The sequence below is a fragment of the Schistocerca nitens genome, chromosome 6 (genome assembly GCF_023898315.1).
Source record: "Schistocerca nitens isolate TAMUIC-IGC-003100 chromosome 6, iqSchNite1.1, whole genome shotgun sequence".
Classification (NCBI taxonomy): Eukaryota; Metazoa; Arthropoda; class Insecta; order Orthoptera; family Acrididae; genus Schistocerca; species Schistocerca nitens.
The window spans coordinates 404,126,763-404,132,762 of record NC_064619.1 but is presented as its reverse complement, the minus strand read 5'-3'; positions in this window follow the sequence as shown (position 1 = coordinate 404,132,762).

Genomic DNA, 6,000 nt, shown 5'->3' with positions numbered 1-6,000 from the left:
CTATTATATACTAAGTAGCCCGATCATTGTTTCAGTAATGTTACCCTCTTGTTTGACCCCATAACGATGAACAGATTCCAAATGCATGTCTCCCTTCCTGGGTTGTTTTTTGTGTTTTATTGCTTGGAATTCCTGAAGCAGACCACTGTGCCTTCCCCCCTCGTGGGTTAGGTCTCAAAACTAAACCGCTTTGTATCCAATGGCATAATTTATTCAGACAGCATCAGCATAAGACTATCAAACAAAGCCTTCCATTTACAGTTGCAGCACTCTAACCAGCACTGACCAAAGTGTAATCCACGGTCATGGTCCTAAATTACCAGCTGTCTGCTACTGTGACAAAGTCCGTACTACACTGTCGATTCCGCAGCACCATTTTATCTGGTAACACTGTGTAGTTGCACAGTTGTGCTACCAGGTCTGTCCTCACACTGTCAACTTTATGTATCTCACTTCTCCTGTAGCGTAGATCACGAGGAGCCGAAGTAAATGAGTGTATTCTGCATGACGTAACATTCAGTATTCCCTTCTTTCATAGCCACTCTTCATGTGCATCGATACCAAATAGGAATGCGAAAACTCTTGCGAGTGAGAGAATGACAATAACAATCGTAACAAGAACAAGCAAATAATGAATTATGTTTATTCCAACGCAGAACGAGAATGGCTTTAAATATAAAAATCTGTATCTATATCTATATCCATATCTATTGATCTTTGAGTTGGCACAATGCAAATATATTCTTAGCATTTAGTTACTGAATTTAGTTCTGGATGTTTGCAGAGAAAAGGAAAAGTCGGTACTTCTCGCTAGTGTGATATAATGTGAACCAGCAACTACCCTTTCCTTAGAACACGACTCAAGCAGGTCCTCAAGTAGGTAGCAAGGCACTGCTGCATTCTGTTCCCTGACATTGCTCTGATGACGGTTAATGCAGATAGTTCCGATTATGAAATACAAAACGTATTGCAGGTTAGTTCCTAGGATAGTAACATTAAATTTGCGTTGTAGACGGCACATGAACGTGACGACTATCCATATTACTCATCAATATAAAAAGACAATATTTTGGGAATTTAGCAGGATTACTCAAAATGAATTCTGAAATTGGGTGACTGACTGCACAGGTGCTAAACGTCGTCAAGAGTATACGATGTCCTAATCGCATTAGGAATATGAAGATCGTCTTCGACAGCTCGCAACTTTCACATTGCTATCTCCACCCTACTCCAGACAGCCCTCGGTGGAGTTGCACTACGTTGCCGATGTTATGGAAGGCCTTCAAACCGACAACAGACCACATATTGAAAAATACAAGCGAATTCTTTTGCAGCGTAAGCTTATTGTAACTAATCTAAAAATTATTGGAGAGGAACATTGTCCTATTCAAAAAAAAGTAAAATGTTACACACTGTTGACGTCAAACGGACATTATCTATGTCCTGTCTTGTGTCCTACTCATCTATAATATCAAGTGTACTATGAAAATGATTATATATAATGGATGATAGGGTAATGCATTGATACCAGATGGTGGGGGCCGGCCGGTGTGGCCGTGCGGTTCTAGGCGCTTCAGTCTGGAACCGCGTGACCGCTACGGTCGCAGGTTCGAATCCTGCCTCGGGCATGGATGTGAGTGATGTCCTTAGGTTAGTTAGGTTTAAGTAGTTCTAAGTTCTAGGGGACTGATGACCTTAGAAGTTAAGTCCCATAGTGCTCAGAGCCATTTGAACTATTTAACACAAAATGACATTAAAAATTAAAGTTATTCACGAGCAGCTAGTTGAGAATATGTATGAACATTAAATGACACGACGAACTGAAATAATATGACGAAGAGTTCAGCGCTCACTGGGAATAGAGCCCCACACATATCTTTGTTGACTACACACAAAGAGACGTCAGCTACCGAATTTTTCTCCACCAGCTGCTCAGAATAGCATCTTGAACTTACAGTCATCTCGCAAATAATTCTGTGTCTCACTGGGAGTTAAAAACGTCAGATATCGTTAGTGTTGACAACGAATGAAAATACATTAAAAATCAAAATTATTATCCACCAGCAGATAGGTGTTCTCATGATAGAGCTTGATAATACGTAATTAAATCTTTAGTGCCGGGCCAGGATTCGATCCCATTCACGCGTAATATGTGAAGGTGTTGAGGAATCTGCAGTTTTGAACAAACAACAAATTGTAGCCGAGCTGTATTGTCACGAAGGGATCAAATTCCGCGTTAAGGGCGGTCTGAGTTGCATTCTCAGTTTAGAACCAATTTTATCGACATACAGAAGCTCAAATAAAAGATGGAATAAGTGTCCTGTGACCATACATAGCGTTTGTGTCGTCACTTGAAATAAATAACTAGTATAAGAAAGGTTACTGGTGATAGAGTTTCTACATGTCGCCACTCCAGACTTTATTGTGGTTCAACCTACCGCCTACTTGGTAAAGAAGGAATATCATCTTTAATGTGAATTTTCAGACCACGCAGCCATTATATCTCCTTCACTTGGTGTAGCCAGGAGAGAATGGAATCTGTCTCTCCCTATCTAAAATCATTGACGGAAGTGGGAATCGAACCCAGACCATAGGTATAACAACCTACCATCCGTCCAACAGACCACGAAATCCTCTTCTCTGCGAGTCATTTTTCTATCGTAACGCAGTTGCGCCACACTGGATGAGAATTCTGACACACAGGCTCCCTGTAGTAATTTGCAGCATGTTCAGTAAATTCATTTACTTGGTTGACCGAATCACCATGAACTAGCTGCCTCGGCTACCCAGTGCATACATTCGACTATTTTGTAATCACAGAAATAAAATCACGTAACTGCCACCTACACACAACTGCCAACAGTGTAGGATGCAGAAGTTTAAATAGGAAGTGTTCCTTTCCACTTGAGCTATTCTATTGCGCTATTTGTTACTAGAAAACGTCGTTCAGTCCAAAACAAAAGCTGTAACTGTTTGTCTCTCAGAAGTCAAGACCTGGCCATATGCATAATCTCACAGTGCTGTGCAATCCAAAAGTTCTGGAGGAATAGTTGCCGAGCTCTGGAGCTGCTGTAGCTACGTGTCAGCTTGTAGCATAGATAAGATGTCGCGAGTTCGAATACATTCAGTGCTACATTTTTTAAAACGCAATTCTGCTCTCTGCTGAAGGTATCAATCTAATGGAACTTTGAACATAATTCCCTTCACTTCTCAACCCAAAGTAGTCGCATGTGGAAAAAGGGCTAACTACTGTGACATTTTGTTCTATTCAGGTTTAATAGACAGCAGGCAGCAGATGCATCTCGAAGATGTGCAGGGAGAGCGCATCGTGCCATAATATGTCAGAAAAGTATTTTCTACATTAGCCGTCGTGTGGTAGTGATATTTTATTCTTCTTCAAACTTTGTTTGACAGCTTTAACTCAGAACAAGTTTTCTACATGCATGTAATCAATAAACTGCATGTGCATTGTCAGACTGTCATAGGTAACATCAGAGAATTACGAAAATTGTGCACTGTATTATAAGAAATGAAATAAAACTAACCATGATAACCTTACGACGAAAGTATCTGTACACAAGCATGCCTCTATCGACACGAATTAGTAAAATACTACTCACTTAGATTTTGACTGGGTCTGTGTTTAATTGGTATGCTGTGTCATACTCAAGAGGTATGCAAATGTGGCATTTCATAAATATAGTTACGTATTCCTAGAAACCCAAAACTCGCTTGTCAGCAGCGGAAAGAGGCCGTACCTGTTGTGCAGCATTGTAAGTTGTTCAACATTGCACTATGAGCTGAAAGCATTTTCTTGCGATTTCCTTATTGATGTTTGATCTGACTGCTTGTAGCTCTTTCACAGAAGGGATAAAAACCTTACAGTCAGTGAGACTGGAACTGCGAACCGTAACAGACGCTTTTTCACAGGTCAGCACGTTACCACAGAGCTGGCGAGGAGGTATGGGTCTTAGCTTCCTATTACGAGGGCAATAGTAACTAGAACTCGTAAACCGCTATTTGAAGGTCGAGATTAGTTGCGGTTTCCACCTGCAACGACTTTCCTGGGCTGAAAACCGTAAATTTTCAATCTTTTGTTACCCTTCAAGCGATAATAACTCAGATTATTCAATGGAAATGACAGGTAAAATCAAGTGAACTTTGAGGCTTAATTCCGTGCACACCAGGAAGTAACTCGTCGATCACAGAGTTGCCAAACATACGTTGCCTTGTTGCTAAATCTCAGTTACAGTACCAGCAGGAAGAAGACGAACCGATGTGATCCTACAGCGGTCTGGGAAGTGACCATAGCTGGTGTCTCCAAGTCACGGCTGCTACGGCCTGGAATACGTAATGCGTCTGATTCGCTTTCTGTAACTAGGTTTAGGGACTGGAGCGTAGTTACTAATAATACTCAGAACTGACTGCAAACTGAGCATCATAAATCAGTAACTCTCATTGTTGTTTTTATATTTCTTTCGTAAGTGTACTCAAAACTAAGAAAGTCATTCACAGGCGTTTTCGTGCCTCGCCGATAGTCGAGCACAACATACAAATAAAAATAAAAAAGAATGTGTGTGTGTGTGTGTGTGTGTGTGTGTGTGTGTTTGTGAGAGAGATAGAGAGAGAGAGATAAATAAAAAGCAATGAGAGAGAGTGTAAAAAATTGTTGTAAAGAAATTGAATCATGGTATTTAAAGAAATCTTTCATTAAAATGACACATTCCACATCATTACGAAATGTCGTATTCATGATCCATGGAACAAGAGTTAATCTAATGTAATCTAATCTAATCTAATCACATCATATTGATGATTAGCCATGAAGAGTCATGAATTACCGAAATTTTGGCCAATACCAGTAACCAAATCTAAACTTGAAAATAAAAGACGACAATTTTTGTAATAAACCATGACTCCTATCAAGACCCTTTCGTCCCTGTTATCTAACCACGAAAGATGTCTGATATACCTCCATTCTGAAGTAACAAAGTGTGCATGCATTTAAAGATGAAGTGCATGATGTGAAGTTCTGTGACGGAGATACGAACCCAACACGTAATCCGATTGTTAACTAAGAAAAATCAAATGTTACGTATCGGTTTTTCTTACGAGCCGCTAGGTGTCTGAATCTAAAATAAGGATACAAACTTTTGTGCCTAAGCGACAATCGAACTGCACACCTACCGTGCATCCACGAATATAGCTTAAGTATCATTTGCTTACTCATGAACAGTAAGATGTGTGCGTGTTTGACCAGAAGTAACGACACCTGTTGCGATTGTTGGAAACACAAGAACAGACATTGAAATTGCGCGTTAATTTTCACTAGCAGGTGGGTGTGCACTTGATAAAGCTAGAAATGAAATTATGAATATTTTTGTACTGGATCAGGTTTCAGACCCACATACTTACCTTTGGAGGAGACCTAGAGAAGATTGCAGTCTTGGGAAAAGGAACGAAATGACTGAACTACACTGTTCCGAGAGATTCAGATCCTCGAAAGAGGAGATACGAATTCGAATCACAGTCCAGCACCAAATTTTTAAACGTCTCTAGTTCAATCAAGTACAAGTAAAATAAGAGCCCTGTCCCTTTAAATGACTATCGGTTCATCAAATAAAATAAAATTTTCTAATGTAAGTAAGCTTACAGGCGACTGTATTTCTGTTTACCATGACTTCCGCTGTGTCATTTCCCAACGTAAACGGGCTCTGCCCAGTTGGTAATGAAGGAACGTGATGTTTAATGCGGATTCTGGATTATAACGTCTTTCTCTTGATGTTACCAGAGGTAAAATAAATCTGTTTGTGCCTCTTAAAAGTAAATGCATGAACCCACGCATTGCACCTGTGATAGCTCGTTCCACCATACCATTGTGGCCACATTTCCCAGCCCCAAGAGTGTGCTGTAACGGATGATGTGCTTAGCTTACAAAATTAGTCACTGTGGAAAAAATGCGAGTCTATTAAATGGTCAAGTAGAAGTAAGCTTCTGACG